This window comes from Aythya marila (genome assembly GCF_965140915.1).
Source record: "Aythya marila genome assembly, contig: HAP1_HAP1_SCAFFOLD_430, whole genome shotgun sequence".
Taxonomy (NCBI): domain Eukaryota; kingdom Metazoa; phylum Chordata; class Aves; order Anseriformes; family Anatidae; genus Aythya; species Aythya marila.
Window position 1 is genome coordinate 26,179 of NW_028137541.1, and position 25,081 is coordinate 51,259.

General features: G+C 41.8%; 1 long non-coding RNA gene across 3 annotated transcripts; it reads right to left on the bottom strand.

Annotated features, from left to right (window-relative positions):
• Positions 1-13,282: 13,282 nt before the first annotated feature.
• Positions 13,283-22,355, bottom strand: LOC309890732. Of its 3 annotated transcripts, none has more exons than XR_014319441.1 (3): positions 18,850-21,918; positions 15,209-17,539; positions 13,283-14,463 (listed from the first exon to the last, which is right to left on the bottom strand). It is a non-coding gene; the product is annotated as an uncharacterized lncRNA (long non-coding RNA). The 3 variants fall into 3 exon arrangements; XR_014319442.1 differs by lacking the exon at positions 13,283-14,463 and adding an exon at positions 22,119-22,355 and having other exon boundaries at positions 14,534-17,539; positions 18,850-21,174; XR_014319443.1 differs by lacking the exon at positions 13,283-14,463 and having other exon boundaries at positions 14,534-17,539.
• Positions 22,356-25,081: the final 2,726 nt, after the last annotated feature.

Here is a 25,081-nt window from a genome sequence, read left to right on the forward strand (position 1 = left end):
CTAAATCTACCTGATGTTCTCCAAAACCCACAATTTACATTTTTCCACCATGATGACCACGGAAAACCCAACGAAACCCAACGGAGAACCCAAAACACGTCAAAAACACCCTAAACAAGAACAGGATCACCCCAAAAAAACAAGAAAACCCCAAAAAGCACGGATCCAATCCCAAAACCACTCTAAACGTACCTGATGTTCTCCAAATCCAAATGTCCACTCCCAACCACCATAAAACCCATTAGGAACTCAACGAAACCCAACGGAAACCCCAAAACACGTCAAAAACACCCCCAAAAAGAACTGAATCAGAAGAAAAAACACCAAAAACTATGAATTTCCCCGCAAAACCACCCTAAACTCACCTGATCTTCTTCAAAACCCACAATCCACTCCCATTTCCCTTAAGGACCAACGAGAATCCAACTAAAACCCAACGGAGACCCCAAAACAAGTCAAAAACACCCCAAACAAGAACGGAATCACCCCCAAATCTGGAAGAAAATCCCCAAAAAACATAGATCCACCCCAAAACGACACTAAACCTACCTGATGTTCTCCAAAACACGCAAGTTAAACTTTTCCAACATGATGAAAAACAAGAACCCAACAAAACCCAACAGAGACCCCAAAACATGTCAAAAACACCCCAAAAAAGAACGGGATCACCCCCAAAACTGGAAGAAAATTCCCCCCCCCAAAATTTACAATTTTCACCATGATGACCAACATGAACCAAACGAAAACCCAAAAGGAGACACCAAAACACGTCAAAAACACCCCAAAAAAGAAAGGGATCACCCATAAACTGGAAGAAAATCCCCAAAAAGCACAGATCCGATCCCAAAACCAGCCTAAACCTACCTGATGTTCTCCAAAACCCACAAATTTACCCTTTTCCACCATGATGACCATGGAAAACCCAACGAAACCCAACGGAGACAAAAAACATGTCAAAAAAAAAAAAAAAAAAAAAAAAAAAAAAAGAACAGGATCTCCCCAAAAAAAACAGAAGAAAACCCCAAATACCATGAATCCACCCCAAAAGTCCCCCTAAACCTACCTGAAGTTCTCCAAAACCCACAATTTACCCTTTTCCACCAAGATGCCAACAGAAAACCCAACAAAACCCAACAGAGACATCAAAACATGTCAGAAACACCCCAAAAAAGAACGGGAGAACCCCCAAAACTGGAAGAAAATCCCCAAAAAGCATGGATCCAATCCCAAAACCACCCTAAACCTACCTGATCTTCTCCAAATCCCAAAGCCCACTCCCAACCACCATAAAACCCATTAGGAACTCAACAAAACGCAACAGAAACCCCAAAACACCTCAAAAACACCCCAAAAGCAAACCGGATCAGAAGAAAATACGTGATTTAACCCCAAGAAAACCCTTAAACCTACCTGATCTTCTCCAAATCCCAAAATCCACTCCCACCCACCATAAAACCCATTAGGAACTCAACAAAACGCAACGGAAACCCCAAAACACGTCAAAAACACCCCAAAAAAGAACTGGATCAGAAGAAAAAAAAAAACAAAACTATGCATTTCCCTCCCAAATCACCCTAAACTCACCTGATCTTCTTCAAAACCCACAATCCACTCCCATTTAGCTTAACGACCAACGAGAACCCAACAAAACCCAACGGAGACCCCAAAAACGTCAAAAACACCCCAAAAAAGAACTGGTTCAACCCCAACAACGAAAGAAAACCCCAAAAGACATAGATCCACACCAAAAATCCCCCTAAACCAACCTGAAGTTCTCCAAAACCCACAATTTACACTTTTCCACATTGATGACCATGGAAAACCCAACGAAACCCAACGGAGACCACAAAACACGTCAAAAAAAAAAAAAAAAAAAAAAAAAAAAAAAAAAAAAGAAAGGGATCACCCCCAAAATTGGAAGAAAATCCTTCAAAATCATAGATCCACCCCAAAACCACCCTAAACCTACCTGATGATCTCCAAAACCCACAATTTACAGTTTTCCAACATGATGACCATGGAAAAACCAACGAAACCCAACGGAGACCCCAAAAGAAGTCAAAAACACCCAAAACAAGAACGGGATAAACCCTAAAAACGAAAGAAAACCCCAAAAGCCATAGATCCACACCAAAAGTCCCCCTAAACCTACCTGATGTTCTCCAAAACCCACAATTTACACTTTTTCACCAGGATGACCAAGATGAACCAAACGAAAACCCAAAACGAAACACCAAAACACGTCAAGAACACCCCAAAAATAAAGGGATCACCCATAAACTGGAAGAAAATCCCCAAAAAGCACGGATCCAATCCCAAAACCACCCTAAACCTACCTGATGTTCTCCAAAACCCACAATTTACCATTTTCCACCACGATGACCAACGAGTACACAACAAAACCCAACGGAGACCCCCAAACACCTCAAAAATTTCCCAAAAAAGAACGGGACCACCCCAAGAAACAGAAGAAAACACCAAAAAACATGACTCTGCCCCAAAAGTCCCCCTAAACCTACCTGATGTTCTCCAAAAGCCACAATTTACACTTTTTCACCATGATGACCAACAAGAACCCAACTAAAACCCAACGGAGACCCCAAAACACGTCATAAACACCCCAAAAAAGAACAGGATCACCCAAAAAAAAACAGAAGAAAAGACCAAATACCATGAATCCACCCCAAAATTCCCCTAAACCTACCTGAAGTTCTCCAAAACCCACAATTTACAATTTTCCACCACCATGACCACGGAAAACCCAAGGAATACCAAAGGAGACCCCAAAACACGTCAAAAACACCCCAAAAAAGAACGGGATCACCCCCAAAAACAAAAGAAAATCCCCCAAAACCATAGATCCAATCCCAAAACCAACCTAAACCTACCTGATGTTCTCCAAAACCAACAATTTACCCTTTTCCACCATGATGACCACGGAAAACGCAACGAAACCCAATGGAGACCCCAAAACACGTCAAAAACACCCCCAAAATGAATTGGATCACACCCCCCCCAAAAAAAAAAAAAAAAAAAAAAAACAGAAGAAAACCCCATATATCATGAATCCACCCCAAAAGTCCCCCTAAACCTACCTGATGTTCTCCAAAACCCACAATTTACACTTTTCCACCATGATGACAACGGAAAACCCAACGAAACCCAACGAAGAACCCAAAACACGTCAGAAACACCCCAAAAATGAATTCGATCACCCCAAAACTGGAACAAAATCCCCCAAAACCATAGATCCACCCCAAAAACACCCTAAATCTACCTGATGTTCTCCAAAACCCACAATTTACACTTTTCCACCATGATGACCACGGAAAACCCAACGAAACCCAACGGAGACCCCAAAACACGTCAAAAACACCCTAAACAAGAACAGGATCACCCCAAAAAAACAAGAAAACCCCAAAAAGCACGGATCCAATCCCAAAACCACTCTAAACGTACCTGATGTTCTCCAAATCCAAATGTCCACTCCCAACCACCATAAAACCCATTAGGAACTCAACGAAACCCAACGGAAACCCCAAAACACGTCAAAAACACCCCCAAAAAGAACTGAATCAGAAGAAAAAACACCAAAAACTATGAATTTCCCCGCAAAACCACCCTAAACTCACCTGATCTTCTTCAAAACCCACAATCCACTCCCATTTCCCTTAAGGACCAACGAGAATCCAACTAAAACCCAACGGAGACCCCAAAACAAGTCAAAAACACCCCAAACAAGAACGGAATCACCCCCAAAACTGGAAGAAAATCCCCAAAAAACATAGATCCACCCCAAAACGACACTAAACCTACCTGATGTTCTCCAAAACACGCAAGTTAAACTTTTCCAACATGATGAAAAACAAGAACCCAACAAAACCCAACAGAGACCCCAAAACATGTCAAAAACACCCCAAAAAAGAACGGGATCACCCCCAAAACTGGAAGAAAATTCCCCCCCCCAAAATTTACAATTTTCACCATGATGACCAACATGAACCAAACGAAAACCCAAAAGGAGACACCAAAACACGTCAAAAACACCCCAAAAAAGAAAGGGATCACCCATAAACTGGAAGAAAATCCCCAAAAAGCACAGATCCGATCCCAAAACCAGCCTAAACCTACCTGATGTTCTCCAAAAACCCACAAATTTACCCTTTTCCACCATGATGACCATGGAAAACCCAACGAAACCCAACGGAGACAAAAAACATGTCAAAAAAAAAAAAAAAAAAAAAAAAAAAAAAAAAGAACAGGATCTCCCCAAAAAAAACAGAAGAAAACCCCAAATACCAAGAATCCACCCCAAAAGTCCCCCTAAACCTACCTGAAGTTCTCCAAAACCCACAATTTACACTTTTCCACCATGATGACCACGGAAAACCCAACGAAACCCAACGGAGAACCCAAAACACGTCAAAAACACCCCAAACAAGAACAGGATCACCCCAAAAAACAAAGAAAACCCCAAAAAGCACGGATCCAATCCCAAAACCACTCTAAACGTACCTGATGTTCTCCAAATCCAAATGTCCACTCCCAACCACCATAAAACCCATTAGGAACTCAACGAAACCCAACGGAAACCCCAAAACACGTCAAAAACACCCCAAAAAATAATTGAATCAGAAGAAAAAACACCAAAAACTATGAATTTCCCCGCAAAAACCACCCTAAACTCACCTGATCTTCTTCAAAACCCACAATCACTCCCATTTCCCTTAAGGACCAACGAGAATCCAACTAAAAACCCAACGGAGACCCCAAAACAAGTCAAAAACACCCCAAACAAGAACAGGATAACCCCTAAAAAAGAAAGAAAACCCCAAAAATACATAGATCCACCCCAAAACCACACTAAACCTACCTGATGTTCTCCAAATCCCAAAGTCCACTCCCAACAAACTTAAAACACATTAGGAAATCAACAAAACGCAACGGAAACCCCAAAACACGTCAAAAACACCACAAAAAAAAAGCGGGATCACCCCCAAAACCGAAAGAAAACCCTAAAAGCCGTTGATCCACCCCAAAAGTCCCCCTAAACCTACCTGATGTTCTCCAATACCCACAATTTACCCGTTTTCACCATGATGAACAACAAGAACCCAACAAAAACCAACGGAGACCCCAAAACACGTCAAAAACACCCCCAAAAATAACTGAATCAGAAGAAAAAACACCAAAAACTATGAATTTCCCCGCAAAACCACCCTAAAATCACCTGATCTTCTTCAAAACCCACAATCCACTCCCATTTCCTTAAGGACCAACGAGAATCCAACTAAAACCCAACGGAGACCCCAAAACAAGTCAAAAACACCCCAAACAAGAACGGAATCACCCCCAAATCTGGAAGAAAATCCCCAAAAAACATAGATCCACCCCAAAACGACACTAAACCTACCTGATGTTCTCCAAAACACGCAAGTTAAACTTTTCCAACATGATGAAAAACAAGAACCCAACAAAACCCAACAGAGACCCCAAAACATGTCAAAAACACCCCAAAAAAGAACGGATCACCCCCAAAACTGGAAGAAAATTCCCCCCCCCAAATTTACAATTTTCACCATGATGACCAACATGAACCAAACGAAAACCCAAAAGGAGACACCAAAACACGTCAAAAACACCCCAAAAAAGAAAGGGATCACCCATAAACTGGAAGAAAATCCCCAAAAAAGCACAGATCCAATCCCAAAACCAGCCTAAACCTACCTGATGTTCTCCAAAACCCACAAATTTACCCTTTTCCACCATGATGACCATGGAAAACCCAACGAAACCCAACGGAGACAAAAAAACATGTCAAAAAAAAAAAAAAAAAAAAAAAAAAGAACAGGATCTCCCCAAAAAAAACAGAAGAAAACCCCAAATACCATGAATCCACCCCAAAAGTCCCCCTAAACCTACCTGAAGTTTCTCCAAAACCCACAATTTACCCTTTTCCACCAAGATGCCAACAGAAAACCCAACAAAACCCAACAGAGACATCAAAACATGTCAAAAACACCCCAAAAAAGAACGGGAGAACCCCCAAAACTGGAAGAAAATCCCCAAAAGCATGGATCCAATCCCAAAACCACCCTAAACCTACCTGATCTTCTCCAAATCCCAAAGCCCACTCCCAACCACCATAAAACCCATTAGGAACTCAACAAAACGCAACAGAAACCCCAAAACACCTCAAAAACACCCCAAAAGCAAACCGGATCAGAAGAAAATACGTGATTTAACCCCAAGAAAACCCTTAAACCTACCTGATCTTCTCCAAATCCCAAATCCACTCCCACCCACCATAAAACCCATTAGGAACTCAACAAAACGCAACGGAAACCCCAAAACACGTCAAAAACACCCCAAAAAAGAACTGGATCAGAAGAAAAAAAAAAACAAAACTATGCATTTCCCTCCCAAATCACCCTAAACTCACCTGATCATCTTCAAAACCCACAATCCACTCCCATTTAGCTTAACGACCAACGAGAACCCAACAAAACCCAACGGAGACCCCAAAAACGTCAAAAACACCCCAAAAAAGAACTGGTTCAACCCCAACAACGAAAGAAAACCCCAAAAGACATAGATCCACACCAAAAATCCCCCTAAACCAACCTGAAGTTCTCCAAAACCCACAATTTACACTTTTCCACATTGATGACCATGGAAAACCCAACGAAACCCAACGGAGACCACAAAACACGTCAAAAAAAAAAAAAAAAAAAAAAAAAAAAAAAAAAAAGAAAAGGGATCACCCCCAAAATTGGAAGAAAATCCTTCAAAATCATAGATCCACCCCAAAACCACCCTAAACTACCTGATGATCTCCAAAACCCACAATTTACAGTTTTCCAACATGATGACCATGGAAAAACCAACGAAACCCAACGGAGACCCCAAAAGAAGTCAAAAACACCCAAAACAAGAACGGGATAAACCCTAAAAACGAAAGAAAACCCCAAAAGCCATAGATCCACACCAAAAGTCCCCCTAAACCTACCTGATGTTCTCCAAAACCCACAATTTACACTTTTTCACCAGGATGACCAACATGAACCAAACGAAAACCCAAAACGAGACACCAAAACACGTCAAGAACACCCCAAAAATAAAGGGATCACCCATAAACTGGAAGAAAATCCCCAAAAAAGCACGGATCCAATCCCAAAACCACCCTAAACCTACCTGATGTTCTCCAAAACCCACAATTTACCATTTTCCACCACGATGACCAACGAGTACACAACAAAACCCAACGGAGACCCCCAAACACCTCAAAAATTTCCCAAAAAAGAACGGGACCACCCCAAGAAACAGAAGAAAACACCAAAAAACATGACTCTGCCCCAAAAGTCCCCCTAAACCTACCTGATGTTCTCCAAAAGCCACAATTTACACTTTTTCACCATGATGACCAACAAGAACCCAACTAAAACCCAACGGAGACCCCAAAACACGTCATAAACACCCCAAAAAAGAACAGGATCACCCAAAAAAAAACAGAAGAAAAGACCAAATACCATGAATCCACCCCAAAATTCCCCTAAACCTACCTGAAGTTCTCCAAAACCCACAATTTACAATTTTCCACCACCATGACCACGGAAAACCCAAGGAATACCAACGGAGACCCCAAAACACGTCAAAAACACCCCAAAAAGAACGGGATCACCCCCAAAAACAAAAGAAAATCCCCAAAACCATAGATCCAATCCCAAAACCAACCTAAACCTACCTGATGTTCTCCAAAACCAACAATTTACCCTTTTCCACCATGATGACCACGGAAAACGCAACGAAACCCAATGGAGACCCCAAAACACGTCAAAAACACCCCCAAATGAATTGGATCACCCCCCCCCCCAAAAAAAAAACAAAAAAAAAAAAAAATCAGAAGAAAACCCCATATATCATGAATCCACCCCAAAAGTCCCCCTAAACCTACCTGATGTTCTCCAAAACCCACAATTTACACTTTTCCACCATGATGACAACGGAAAACCCAACGAAACCCAACGAAGAACCCAAAACACGTCAGAAACACCCCAAAAATGAATTCGATCACCCCAAAACTGGAACAAAATCCCCCAAAACCATAGATCCACCCCAAAAACACCCTAAATCTACCTGATGTTCTCCAAAACCCACAATTTACACTTTTCCACCATGATGACCACGGAAAACCCAACGAAACCCAACGGAGACCGCAAAACACGTCAAAAACACCCCAAACAAGAACAGGATCACCCCAAAAAAACAAGAAAACCCCAAAAAGCACGGATCCAATCCCAAAACCACTCTAAACGTACCTGATGTTCTCCAAATCCAAATGTCCACTCCCAACCACCATAAAACCCATTAGGAACTCAACGAAACCCAACGGAAACCCCAAAACACGTCAAAAACACCCCAAAAAATAACTGAATCAGAAGAAAAAACACCAAAAACTATGAATTTCCCCGCAAAACCACCCTAAACTCACCTGATCTTCTTCAAAACCCACAATCCACTCCCATTTCCCTTAAGGACCAACGAGAATCCAACTAAAACCCAACGGAGACCCCAAAACAAGTCAAAAACACCCCAAACAAGAACGGAATCACCCCCAAAACTGGAAGAAAATCCCCAAAAAACATAGATCCACCCCAAAACGACACTAAACCTACCTGATGTTCTCCAAAACACGCAAGTTAAACTTTTCCAACATGATGAAAAACAAGAACCCAACAAAACCCAACAGAGACCCCAAAACATGTCAAAAACACCCCAAAAAAGAACGGGATCACCCCCAAAACTGGAAGAAAATTCCCCCCCCCAAAATTTACAATTTTCACCATGATGACCAACATGAACCAAACGAAAACCCAAAAGGAGACACCAAAACACGTCAAAAACACCCCAAAAAAGAAAGGGATCACCCATAAACTGGAAGAAAATCCCCAAAAAGCACAGATCCAATCCCAAAACCACCCTAAACCTACCTGATGTTCTCCAAAACCCACAAATTTACCCTTTTCCACCATGATGACCATGGAAAACCCAACGAAACCCAATGGAGACAAAAAACATGTCAAAAAAAAAAAAAAAAAAAAAAAAAAAAAGAACAGGATCTCCCCAAAAAAAACAGAAGAAAACCCCAAATACCATGAATCCACCCCAAAAGTCCCCCTAAACCTACCTGAAGTTCTCCAAAACCCACAATTTACCCTTTTCCACCAAGATGCCAACAGAAAACCCAACAAAACCCAACAGAGACATCAAAACATGTCAAAAACACCCCAAAAAAGAACGGGAGAACCCCCAAAACTGGAAGAAAATCCCCAAAAAGCATGGATCCAATCCCAAAACCACCCTAAACCTACCTGATCTTCTCCAAATCCCAAAGTCCACTCCCAACCACCATAAAACCCATTAGGAACTCAACAAAACGCAACAGAAACCCCAAAACACCTCAAAAACACCCCAAAAGCAAACCGGATCAGAAGAAAATACGTGATTTAACCCCAAGAAAACCCTTAAACCTACCTGATCTTCTCCAAATCCCAAAATCCACTCCCACCCACCATAAAACCCATTAGGAACTCAACAAAACGCAACGGAAACCCCAAAACACGTCATAAACACCCCAAAAAAGAACAGGATCACCCAAAAAAAAACAGAAGAAAAGACCAAATACCATGAATCCACCCCAAAATTCCCCTAAACCTACCTGAAGTTCTCCAAAACCCACAATTTACAATTTTCCACCACCATGACCACGGAAAACCCAAGGAATACCAACGGAGACCCCAAAACACGTCAAAAACACCCCAAAAAAGAACGGGATCACCCCCAAAAACAAAAGAAAATCCCCCAAAACCATAGATCCAATCCCAAAACCAACCTAAACCTACCTGATGTTCTCCAAAACCCACAATTTACCCTTTTCCACCATGATGACCACGGAAAACGCAACGAAACCCAATGGAGACCCCAAAACACGTCAAAAACACCCCCAAAATGAATTGGATCACCCCCCCCCCCAAAAAAAAAAAAAAAAAAAAAAAACAGAAGAAAACCCCATATATCATGAATCCACCCCAAAAGTCCCCCTAAACCTACCTGATGTTCTCCAAAACCCACAATTTACACTTTTCCACCATGATGACAACGGAAAACCCAACGAAACCCAACGAAGAACCCAAAACACGTCAGAAACACCCCAAAAATGAATTCGATCACCCCAAAACTGGAACAAAATCCCCCAAAACCATAGATCCACCCCAAAAACACCCTAAATCTACCTGATGTTCTCCAAAACCCACAATTTACACTTTTCCACCATGATGACCACGGAAAACCCAACGAAACCCAACGGAGAACCCAAAACACGTCAAAAACACCCTAAACAAGAACAGGATCACCCCAAAAAAACAAGAAAACCCCAAAAAGCACGGATCCAATCCCAAAACCACTCTAAACGTACCTGATGTTCTCCAAATCCAAATGTCCACTCCCAACCACCATAAAACCCATTAGGAACTCAACGAAACCCAACGGAAACCCCAAAACACGTCAAAAACACCCCCAAAAAGAACTGAATCAGAAGAAAAAACACCAAAAACTATGAATTTCCCCGCAAAACCACCCTAAACTCACCTGATCTTCTTCAAAACCCACAATCCACTCCCATTTCCCTTAAGGACCAACGAGAATCCAACTAAAACCCAACGGAGACCCCAAAACAAGTCAAAAACACCCCAAAAAAGAAAGGGATCACCCATAAACTGGAAGAAAATCCCCAAAAAGCACAGATCCAATCCCAAAACCAGCCTAAACCTACCTGATGTTCTCCAAAACCCACAAATTTACCCTTTTCCACCATGATGCCAACAGAAAACCCAACAAAACCCAACAGAGACATCAAAACATGTCAAAAACACCCCAAAAAAGAACGGGAGAACCCCCAAAACTGGAAGAAAATCCCCAAAAAGCATGGATCCAATCCCAAAACCACCCTAAACCTACCTGATCTTCTCCAAATCCCAAAGTCCACTCCCAACCACCATAAAACCCATTAGGAACTCAACAAAACGCAACAGAAACCCCAAAACACCTCAAAAACACCCCAAAAGCAAACCGGATCAGAAGAAAATACGTGATTTAACCCCAAGAAAACCCTTAAACCTACCTGATCTTCTCCAAATCCCAAAATCCACTCCCACCCACCATAAAACCCATTAGGAACTCAACAAAACGCAACGGAAACCCCAAAACACGTCAAAAACACCCCAAAAAAGAACTGGATCAGAAGAAAAAAAAAAAACAAAACTATGCATTTCCCTCCCAAATCACCCTAAACTCACCTGATCTTCTTCAAAACCCACAATCCACTCCCATTTAGCTTAACGACCAACGAGAACCCAACAAAACCCAACGGAGACCCCAAAAACGTCAAAAACACCCCAAAAAAGAACTGGTTCAACCCCAACAACGAAAGAAAACCCCAAAAGACATAGATCCACACCAAAAATCCCCCTAAACCAACCTGAAGTTCTCCAAAACCCACAATTTACACTTTTCCACATTGATGACCATGGAAAACCCAACGAAACCCAACGGAGACCACAAAACACGTCAAAAAAAAAAAAAAAAAAAAAAAAAAAAAAAAAAAAAAAAGGGATCACCCCCAAAATTGGAAGAAAATCCTTCAAAATCATAGATCCACCCCAAAACCACCCTAAACCTACCTGATGATCTCCAAAACCCACAATTTACACTTTTTCACCAGGATGACCAACATGAACCAAACGAAAACCCAAAACGAGACACCAAAACACGTCAAGAACACCCCAAAAATAAAGGGATCACCCATAAACTGGAAGAAAATCCCCAAAAAGCACAGATCCAATCCCAAAACCAGCCTAAACCTACCTGATGTTCTCCAAAACCCACAAATTTACCCTTTTCCACCATGATGACCATGGAAAACCCAACGAAACCCAATGGAGACAAAAAAACATGTCAAAAAAAAAAAAAAAAAAAAAAAAAAAAAAGAACAGGATCTCCCCAAAAAAACAGAAGAAACCCCAAATACCATGAATCCACCCCAAAAGTCCCCCTAAACCTACCTGAAGTTCTCCAAAACCCACAATTTACCCTTTTCCACCAAGATGCCAACAGAAAACCCAACAAAACCCAACAGAGACATCAAAACATGTCAAAAACACCCCAAAAAAGAACGGGAGAACCCCAAAACTGGAAGAAAATCCCCAAAAAGCATGGATCCAATCCCAAAACCACCCTAAACCTACCTGATCTTCTCCAAATCCCAAAGTCCACTCCCAACCACCATAAAACCCATTAGGAACTCAACAAAACGCAACAGAAACCCCAAAACACCTCAAAAACACCCCAAAAGCAAACCGGATCAGAAGAAAATACGTGATTTAACCCCAAGAAAACCCTTAAACCTACCTGATCTTCTCCAAATCCCAAAATCCACACCCACCCACCATAAAACCCATTAGGAACTCAACAAAACGCAACGGAAACCCCAAAACACGTCATAAACACCCCAAAAAAGAACAGGATCACCCAAAAAAAAACAGAAGAAAAGACCAAATACCATGAATCCACCCCAAAATTCCCCTAAACCTACCTGAAGTTCTCCAAAACCCACAATTTACAATTTTCCACCACCATGACCACGGAAAACCCAAGGAATACCAACGGAGACCCCAAAACACGTCAAAAACACCCCAAAAAAGAACGGGATCACCCCCAAAAACAAAAGAAAATCCCCCAAAACCATAGATCCAATCCCAAAACCAACCTAAACCTACCTGATGTTCTCCAAAACCAACAATTTACCCTTTTCCACCATGATGACCACGGAAAACGCAACGAAACCCAATGGAGACCCCAAAACACGTCAAAAACACCCCCAAAATGAATTGGATCACCCCCCCCCCCAAAAAAAAAAAAAAAAAAAAAAAAAAAAACAGAAAGAAAACCCCATATATCATGAATCCACCCCAAAAGTCCCCCTAAACCTACCTGATGTTCTCCAAAACCCACAATTTACACTTTTCCACCATGATGACAACGGGAAAACCCAACGAAACCCAACGAAGAACCCAAAACACGTCAGAAACACCTTCGATCACCCCAAAACTGGAACAAAATCCCCCAAAACCATAGATCCACCCCAAAAACACCCTAAATCTACCTGATGTTCTCCAAAACCCACAATTTACACTTTTCCACCATGATGACCACGGAAAACCCAACGAAACCCAACGGAGAACCCAAAACACGTCAAAAACACCCTAAACAAGAACAGGATCACCCCAAAAAACCAAGAAAACCCCAAAAAGCACGGATCCAATCCCAAAACCACTCTAAACGTACCTGATGTTCTCCAAATCCAAATGTCCACTCCCAACCACCATAAAACCCATTAGGAACTCAACGAAACCCAACGGAAACCCCAAAACACGTCAAAAACACCCCCAAAAATAACTGAATCAGAAGAAAAAACACCAAAAACTATGAATTTCCCCGCAAAACCACCCTAAACTCACCTGATCTTCTTCAAAACCCACAATCCACTCCCATTTCCCTTAAGGACCAACGAGAATCCAACTAAAACCCAACGGAGACCCCAAAACAAGTCAAAAACACCCCAAAAAAGAAAGGGATCACCCATAAACTGGAAGAAAATCCCCAAAAAGCACAGATCCAATCCCAAAACCAGCCTAAACCTACCTGATGTTCTCCAAAACCCACAAATTTACCCTTTTCCACCATGATGCCAACAGAAAACCCAACAAAACCCAACAGAGACATCAAAACATGTCAAAAACACCCCAAAAAAGAACGGGAGAAACCCCAAAACTGGAAGAAAATCCCCAAAAAGCATGGATCCAATCCCAAAACCACCCTAAACCTACCTGATCTTCTCCAAATCCCAAAGTCCACTCCCAACCACCATAAAACCCATTAGGAACTCAACAAAACGCAACAGAAACCCCAAAACACCTCAAAAACACCCCAAAAGCAAACCGGATCAGAAGAAAATACGTGATTTAACCCCAAGAAAACCCTTAAACCTACCTGATCTTCTCCAAATCCCAAAATCCACTCCCACCCACCATAAAACCCATTAGGAACTCAACAAAACGCAACGGAAACCCCAAAACACGTCAAAAACACCCCAAAAAAGAACTGGATCAGAAGAAAAAAAAAAAACAAAACTATGCATTTCCCTCCCAAATCACCCTAAACTCACCTGATCTTCTTCAAAACCCACAATCCACTCCCATTTAGCTTAACGACCAACGAGAACCCAACAAAACCCAACGGAGACCCCAAAAACGTCAAAAACACCCCAAAAAAGAACTGGTTCAACCCCAACAACGAAAGAAAACCCCAAAAGACATAGATCCACACCAAAAATCCCCCTAAACCAACCTGAAGTTCTCCAAAACCCACAATTTACACTTTTCCACATTGATGACCATGGAAAACCCAACGAAACCCAACGGAGACCACAAAACACGTCAAAAAAAAAAAAAAAAAAAAAAAAAAAAAAAGGGATCACCCCCAAAATTGGAAGAAAATCCTTCAAAATCATAGATCCACCCCAAAACCACCCTAAACCTACCTGATGATCTCCAAAACCCACAATTTACACTTTTTCACCAGGATGACCAACATGAACCAAACGAAAACCCAAAACGAGACACCAAAACACGTCAAGAACACCCCAAAAATAAAGGGATCACCCATAAACTGGAAGAAAATCCCCAAAAAGCACGGATCCAATCCCAAAACCACCCTAAACCTACCTGATGTTCTCCAAAACCCACAATTTACCATTTTCCACCACGATGACCAACGAGTACACAACAAAACCCAACGGAGACCCCCAAACACCTCAAAAATTTCCCAAAAAAGAACGGGACCACCCCAAGAAACAGAAGAAAACACCAAAAAACATGACTCTGCCCCAAAAGTCCCCCTAAACCTACCTGATGTTCTCCAAAAGCCACAATTTACACTTTTTCACCATGATGACCAACAAGAACCCAACTAAAACCCAACGGAGACCCCAAAACACGTCATAAACACCCCAAAAAAGAACAGGATCACCCAAAAAAAAACAGAAGAAAAGACCAAATACCATGAATCCACCCCAAAATTCCCCTAAACCTACCTGAAGTTCTCCAAAACCCACAATTTACAATTTTCCACCACCATGACCACGGAAAACCCAAGGAATACCAACGGAGACCCCAAAACACGTCAAAAACACCCCAAAAAAGAACGGGATCACCCCCAAAAACAAAAGAAAATCCCCCAAAACCATAGATCCAATCCCAAAACCAACCTAAACCTACCTGATGTTCTCCAAAACCAACAATTTACCCTTTTCCACCATGATGACCACGGAAAACGCAACGAAACCCAATGGAGACCCCAAAACACGTCAAAAACACCCCCAAAATGAATTGGATCACCCCCCCGCCCAAAAAAAAAAAAAAAAAAAAAAAACAGAAGAAAACCCCATATATCATGAATCCACCCCAAAAGTCCCCCTAAACCTACCTGATGTTCTCCAAAACCCACAATTTACACTTTTCCACCATGATGACAACGGAAAACCCAACGAAACCCAACGAAGAACCCAAAACACGTCAGAAACACCCCAAAAATGAATTCGATCACCCCAAAACTGGAACAAAATCCCCCAAAACCATAGATCCACCCCAAAAACACCCTAAATCTACCTGATGTTCTCCAAAACCCACAATTTACACTTTTCCACCATGATGACCACGGAAAACCCAACGAAACCCAACGGAGAACCCAAAACACGTCAAAAACACCCCAAACAAGAACAGGATCACCCCAAAAAACCAAGAAAACCCCAAAAAGCACGGATCCAATCCCAAAACCACTCTAAACGTACCTGATGTTCTCCAAATCCAAATGTCCACTCCCAACCACCATAAAACCCATTAGGAACTCAACGAAACCCAACGGAAACCCCAAAACACGTCAAAAACACCCCCAAAAATAACTGAATCAGAAGAAAAAAACACCAAAAACTATGAATTTCCCCGCAAAACCACCCTAAACTCACCTGATCTTCTTCAAAACCCACAATCCACTCCCATTTCCCTTAAGGACCAACGAGAATCCAACTAAAACCCAACGGAGACCCCAAAACAAGTCAAAAACACCCCAAACAAGAACGGAATCACCCCCAAAACTGGAAGAAAATCCCCAAAAAACATAGATCCACCCCAAAACGACACTAAACCTACCTGATGTTCTCCAAAACACGCAAGTTAAACTTTTCCAACATGATGAAAAACAAGAACCCAACAAAACCCAACAGAGACCCCAAAACATGTCAAAAACACCCCAAAAAAGAACGGGATCACCCCCAAAACTGGAAGAAAATTCCCCCCCCCAAAATTTACAATTTTCACCATGATGACCAACATGAACCAAACGAAAACCCAAAAGGAGACACCAAAACACGTCAAAAACACCCCAAAAAAGAAAGGGATCACCCATAAACTGGAAGAAAATCCCCAAAAAGCACAGATCCAATCCCAAAACCAGCCTAAACCTACCTGATGTTCTCCAAAACCCACAAATTTACCCTTTTCCACCATGATGACCATGGAAAACCCAACGAAACCCAACGGAGACAAAAAACATGTCAAAAAAAAAAAAAAAAAAAAAAAAAAAAAAAACAGGATCTCCCCAAAAAAAAACAGAAGAAAACCCCAAATACCATGAATCCACCCCAAAAGTCCCCCTAAACCTACCTGATGTTCTCCAAAACCCACAAATTTACCCTTTTCCACCATGATGCCAACAGAAAACCCAACAAAACCCAACAGAGACATCAAAACATGTCAAAAACACCCCAAAAAAGAACGGGAGAACCCCCAAAACTGGAAGAAAATCCCCAAAAAGCATGGATCCAATCCCAAAACCACCCTAAACCTACCTGATCTTCTCCAAATCCCAAAGTCCACTCCCAACCACCATAAAACCCATTAGGAACTCAACAAAACGCAACAGAAACCCCAAAACACCTCAAAAACACCCCAAAAGCAAACCGGATCAGAAGAAAATACGTGATTTAACCCCAAGAAAACCCTTAAACCTACCTGATCTTCTCCAAATCCCAAAATCCACTCCCACCCACCATAAAACCCATTAGGAACTCAACAAAACGCAACGGAAACCCCAAAACACGTCAAAAACACCCCAAAAAAGAACTGGATCAGAAGAAAAAAAAAAACAAAACTATGCATTTCCCTCCCAAATCACCCTAAACTCACCTGATCTTCTTCAAAACCCACAATCCACTCCCATTTAGCTTAACGACCAACGAGAACCCAACAAAACCCAACGGAGACCCCAAAAACGTCAAAAACACCCCAAAAAAGAACTGGTTCAACCCCAACAACGAAAGAAAACCCCAAAAGACATAGATCCACACCAAAAATCCCCCTAAACCAACCTGAAGTTCTCCAAAACCCACAATTTACACTTTTCCACATTGATGACCATGGAAAACCCAACGAAACCCAACGGAGACCACAAAACACGTCAAAAAAAAAAAAAAAAAAAAAAAAAAAAAAAAAAAAAAAAAAAGAAAGGGATCACCCCCAAAATTGGAAGAAAATCCTTCAAAATCATAGATCCACCCCAAAACCACCCTAAACCTACCTGATGATCTCCAAAACCCACAATTTACAGTTTTCCAACATGATGACCATGGAAAAACCAACGAAACCCAACGGAGACCCCAAAAGAAGTCAAAAACACCCAAAACAAGAACGGGATAAACCCTAAAAACGAAAGAAAACCCCAAAAGCCATAGATCCACACCAAAAGTCCCCCTAAACCTACCTGATGTTCTCCAAAACCCACAATTTACACTTTTTCACCAGGATGACCAACATGAACCAAACGAAAACCCAAAACGAGACACCAAAACACGTCAAGAACACCCCAAAAATAAAGGGATCACCCATAAACTAGAAGAAAATCCCCAAAAAGCACGGATCCAATCCCAAAACCACCCTAAACCTACCTGATGTTCTCCAAAACCCACAATTTACCATTTTCCACCACGATGACCAACGAGTACAAAACAAAACCCAACGGAGACCCCCAAACACCTCAAAAATTCCCAAAAAAGAACGGGACCACCCCAAGAAACAGAAGAAAACACCAAAAAACATGACTCTGCCCCAAAAGTCCCCCTAAACCTACCTGATGTTCTCCAAAAGCCACAATTTACACTTTTTCACCATGATGACCAACATGAACCAAACGAAAACCCAAAACGAGACACCAAAACACGTCAAGAACACCCCAAAAATAAAGGGATCACCCATAAACTGGAAGAAAATCCCCAAAAAGCAGGGATCCAATCCCAAAACCACCCTAAACCTACCTGATGTTCTCCAAAACCCACAATTTACCATTTTCCACCACGATGACCAACGAGTACACAACAAAACCCAACGGAGACCCCCAAACACCTCAAAAATTTCCCAAAAAAGAACGGGACCACCCCAAGAAACAGAAGAAAACACCAAAAAACATGACTCTGCCCCAAAAGTCCCCCTAAACCTACCTGATGTTCTCCAAAAGCCACAATTTACACTTTTTCACCATGATGACCAACAAGAACCCAACTAAAACCCAACGGAGACCCCAAAACACGTCATAAACACCCCAAAAAAGAACAGGATCACCCAAAAAAAAACAGAAGAAAAGACCAAATACCATGAATCCACCCCAAAATTCCCCTAAACCTACCTGAAGTTCTCCAAAACCCACAATTTACAATTTTCCACCACCATGACCACGGAAAACCCAAGGAATACCAACGGAGACCCCAAAACACGTCAAAAACACCCCAAAAAAGAACGGGATCACCCCCAAAAACAAAAGAAAATCCCCCAAAACCATAGATCCAATCCCAAAACCAACCTAAACCTACCTGATGTTCTCCAAAACCAACAATTTACCATTTTCCACCATGATGACCACGGAAAACGCAACGAAACCCAATGGAGACCCCAAAACACGTCAAAAACACCCCCAAAATGAATTGGATCACCCCCCCCCCAAAAAAAAAAAAAAAAAAAAAAAAATCAGAAGAAAACCCCATATATCATGAATCCACCCCAAAAGTCCCCCTAAACCTACCTGATGTTCTCCAAAACCCACAATTTACACTTTTCCACCATGATGACAACGGAAAACCCAACGAAACCCAACGAAGAACCCAAAACACGTCAGAAACACCCCAAAAATGAATTCGATCACCCCAAAACTGGAACAAAATCCCCCAAAACCATAGATCCACCCCAAAAACACCCTAAATCTACCTGATGTTCTCCAAAACCCACAATTTACACTTTTCCACCATGATGACCACGGAAAACCCAACGAAACCCAACGGAGAACCCAAAACACGTCAAAAACACCCTAAACAAGAACAGGATCACCCCAAAAAAAACAAGAAAACCCCAAAAAGCACGGATCCAATCCCAAAACCACTCTAAACGTACCTGATGTTCTCCAAATCCAAATGTCCACTCCCAACCACCATAAAACCCATTAGGAACTCAACGAAACCCAACGGAAACCCCAAAACACGTCAAAAACACCCCCAAAAATAACTGAATCAGAAGAAAAAACACCAAAAACTATGAATTTCCCCGCAAAACCACCCTAAACTCACCTGATCTTCTTCAAAACCCACAATCCACTCCCATTTCCCTTAAGGACCAACGAGAATCCAACTAAAACCCAACGGAGACCCCAAAACAAGTCAAAAACACCCCAAACAAGAACGGAATCACCCCCAAAACTGGAAGAAAATCCCCAAAAAACATAGATCCACCCCAAAACGACACTAAACCTACCTGATGTTCTCCAAAACACGCAAGTTAAACTTTTCCAACATGATGAAAAACAAGAACCCAACAAAACCCAACAGAGACCCCAAAACATGTCAAAAACACCCCAAAAAAGAACGGGATCACCCCCAAAACTGGAAGAAAATTCCCCCCCCCAAAATTTACAATTTTCACCATGATGACCAACATGAACCAAACGAAAACCCAAAAGGAGACACCAAAACACGTCAAAAACACCCCAAAAAAGAAAGGGATCACCCATAAACTGGAAGAAAATCCCCAAAAAGCACAGATCCAATCCCAAAACCAGCCTAAACCTACCTGATGTTCTCCAAAACCCACAAATTTACCCTTTTCCACCATGATGACCATGGAAAACCCAACGAAACCCAATGGAGACAAAAAACATGTCAAAAAAAAAAAAAAAAAAAAAAAAAACAGGATCTCCCCAAAAAAAAACAGAAGAAAACCCCAAATACCATGAATCCACCCCAAAAGTCCCCCTAAACCTACCTGAAGTTCTCCAAAACCCACAATTTACCCTTTTCCACCAAGATGCCAACAGAAAACCCAACAAAACCCAACAGAGACATCAAAACATGTCAAAAACACCCCAAAAAAGAACGGGAGAACCCCCAAAACTGGAAGAAAATCCCCAAAAAGCATGGATCCAATCCCAAAACCACCCTAAACCTACCTGATCTTCTCCAAATCCCAAAGTCCACTCCCAACCACCATAAAACCCATTAGGAACTCAACAAAACGCAACAGAAACCCCAAAACACCTCAAAAACACCCCAAAAGCAAACCGGATCAGAAGAAAATACGTGATTTAACCCCAAGAAAACCCTTAAACCTACCCGATCTTCTCCAAATCCCAAAATCCACTCCCACCCACCATAAAACCCATTAGGAACTCAACAAAACGCAACGGAAACCCCAAAACACGTCAAAAACACCCCAAAAAAGAACTGGATCAGAAGAAAAAAAAAAACAAAACTATGCATTTCCCTCCCAAATCACCCTAAACTCACCTGATCTTCTTCAAAACCCACAATCCACTCCCATTTAGCTTAACGACCAACGAGAACCCAACAAAACCCAACGGAGACCCCAAAAACGTCAAAAACACCCCAAAAAAGAACTGGTTCAACCCCAACAACGAAAGAAAACCCCAAAAGACATAGATCCACACCAAAAATCCCCCTAAACCAACCTGAAGTTCTCCAAAACCCACAATTTACACTTTTCCACATTGATGACCATGGAAAACCCAACGAAACCCAACGGAGACCACAAAACACGTCAAAAAAAAAAAAAAAAAAAAAAAAAAAGAAAGGGATCACCCCCAAAATTGGAAGAAAATCCTTCAAAATCATAGATCCACCCCAAAACCACCCTAAACCTATGATCTGATACCTATACCTGATGATCTCCAAAACCCACAATTTACAGTTTTCCAACATGATGACCATGGAAAACCCAACGAAACCCAACGGAGACCCCAAAAGAAGTCAAAAACACCCAAAACAAGAACGGGATAAACCCTAAAAACGAAAGAAAACCCCAAAAGCCATAGATCCACACCAAAAGTCCCCCTAAACCTACCTGATGTTCTCCAAAACCCACAATTTACACTTTTTCACCAGGATGACCAACATGAACCAAACGAAAACCCAAAACGAGACACCAAAACACGTCAAGAACACCCCAAAAATAAAGGGATCACCCATAAACTGGAAGAAAATCCCCAAAAAGCACGGATCCAATCCCAAAACCACCCTAAACCTACCTGATGTTCTCCAAAACCCACAATTTACCATTTTCCACCACGATGACCAACGAGTACACAACAAAACCCAACGGAGACCCCCAAACACCTCATAAATTTCCCAAAAAAGAACGGGACCACCCCAAGAAACAGAAGAAAACACCAAAAAACATGACTCTGCCCCAAAAGTCCCCCTAAACCTACCTGATGTTCTCCAAAAGCCACAATTTACACTTTTTCACCATGATGACCAACAAGAACCCAACTAAAACCCAACGGAGACCCCAAAACACGTCATAAACACCCCAAAAAAGAACAGGATCACCCAAAAAAAAACAGAAGAAAAGACCAAATACCATGAATCCACCCCAAAATTCCCCTAAACCTACCTGAAGTTCTCCAAAACCCACAATTTACAATTTTCCACCACCATGACCACGGAAAACCCAAGGAATACCAACGGAGACCCCAAAACACGTCAAAAACACCCCAAAAAAGAACGGGATCACCCCCAAAAACAAAAGAAAATCCCCCAAAACCATAGATCCAATCCCAAAACCAACCTAAACCTACCTGATGTTCTCCAAAACCCACAATTTACCCTTTTCCACCATGATGACCACGGAAAACGCAACGAAACCCAATGGAGACCCCAAAACACGTCAAAAACACCCCCAAAATGAATTGGATCGCCCCCCCCCAAAAAAAAAAAAAAAAAAAACAGAAGAAAACCCCATATATCATGAATCCACCCCAAAAGTCCCCCTAAACCTACCTGATGTTCTCCAAAACCCACAATTTACACTTTTCCAACATGATGACAACGGAAAACCCAACGAAACCCAACGAAGAACCCAAAACACGTCAGAAACACCCCAAAAATGAATTCGATCACCCCAAAACTGGAACAAAATCCCCCAAAACCATAGATCCACCCCAAAAACACCCTAAATCTACCTGATGTTCTCCAAAACCCACAATTTACACTTTTCCACCATGATGACCACGGAAAACCCAACGAAACCCAACGGAGAACCCAAAACACGTCAAAAACACCCTAAACAAGAACAGGATCACCCCCAAAAAACAAGAAAACCCCAAAAAGCACGGATCCAATCCCAAAACCACTCTAAACGTACCTGATGTTCTCCAAATCCAAATGTCCACTCCCAACCACCATAAAACCCATTAGGAACTCAACGAAACCCAACGGAAACCCCAAAACACGTCAAAAACACCCCCAAAAATAACTGAATCAGAAGAAAAAACACCAAAAACTATGAATTTCCCCGCAAAACCACCCTAAACTCACCTGATCTTCTTCAAAACCCACAATCCACTCCCATTTCCCTTAAGGACCAACGAGAATCCAACTAAAACCCAACGGAGACCCCAAAACAAGTCAAAAACACCCCAAACAAGAACGGAATCACCCCCAAAACTGGAAGAAAATCCCCAAAAAACATAGATCCACCCCAAAACGACACTAAACCTACCTGATGTTCTCCAAAACACGCAAGTTAAACTTTTCCAACATGATGAAAAACAAGAACCCAACAAAACCCAACAGAGACCCCAAAACATGTCAAAAACACCCCAAAAAAGAACGGGATCACCCCCAAAACTGGAAGAAAATTCCCCCCCCCAAAATTTACAATTTTCACCATGATGACCAACATGAACCAAACGAAAACCCAAAAGGAGACACCAAAACACGTCAAAAACACCCCAAAAAAGAAAGGGATCACCCATAAACTGGAAGAAAATCCCCAAAAAGCACAGATCCAATCCCAAAACCAGCCTAAACCTACCTGATGTTCTCCAAAACCCACAAATTTACCCTTTTCCACCATGATGACCATGGAAAACCCAACGAAACCCAACGGAGACAAAAAACATGTCAAAAAAAAAAAAAAAAAAAAAAAAAACAGGATCTCCCCAAAAAAAAACAGAAGAAAACCCCAAATACCATGAATCCACCCCAAAAGTCCCCCTAAACCTACCTGAAGTTCTCCAAAACCCACAATTTACCCTTTTCCACCAAGATGCCAACAGAAAACCCAACAAAACCCAACAGAGACATCAAAACATGTCAAAAACACCCCAAAAAAGAACGGGAGAACCCCCAAAACTGGAAGAAAATCCCCAAAAAGCATGGATCCAATCCCAAAACCACCCTAAACCTACCTGATCTTCTCCAAATCCCAAAGTCCACTCCCAACCACCATAAAACCCATTAGGAACTCAACAAAACGCAACAGAAACCCCAAAACACCTCAAAAACACCCCAAAAGCAAACCGGATCAGAAGAAAATACGTGATTTAACCCCAAGAAAACCCTTAAACCTACCTGATCTTCTCCAAATCCCAAAATCCACTCCCACCCACCATAAAACCCATTAGGAACTCAACAAAACGCAACGGAAACCCCAAAACACGTCAAAAACACCCCAAAAAAGAACTGGATCAGAAGAAAAAAAAAAACAAAACTATGCATTTCCCTCCCAAATCACCCTAAACTCACCTGATCTTCTTCAAAACCCACAATCCACTCCCATTTAGCTTAACGACCAACGAGAACCCAACAAAACCCAACGGAGACCCCAAAAACGTCAAAAACACCCCAAAAAAGAACTGGTTCAACCCCAACAACGAAAGAAAACCCCAAAAGACATAGATCCACACCAAAAATCCCCCTAAACCAACCTGAAGTTCTCCAAAACCCACAATTTACACTTTTCCACATTGATGACCATGGAAAACCCAACGAAACCCAACGGAGACCACAAAACACGTCAAAAAAAAAAAAAAAAAAAAAAAAAAAAAAAAAAAAAAGAAAGGGATCACCCCCAAAATTGGAAGAAAATCCTTCAAAATCATAGATCCACCCCAAAACCACCCTAAACCTACCTGATGATCTCCAAAACCCACAATTTACAGTTTTCCAACATGATGACCATGGAAAACCCAACGAAACCCAACGGAGACCCCAAAAGAAGTCAAAAACACCCAAAACAAGAACGGGATAAACCCTAAAAACGAAAGAAAACCCCAAAAGCCATAGATCCACACCAAAAGTCCCCCTAAACCTACCTGATGTTCTCCAAAACCCACAATTTACACTTTTTCACCAGGATGACCAACATGAACCAAACGAAAACCCAAAACGAGACACCAAAACACGTCAAGAACACCCCAAAAATAAAGGGATCACCCATAAACTAGAAGAAAATCCCCAAAAAGCAGGGATCCAATCCCAAAACCACCCTAAACCTACCTGATGTTCTCCAAAACCCACAATTTACCATTTTCCACCACGATGACCAACGAGTACAAAACAAAACCCAACGGA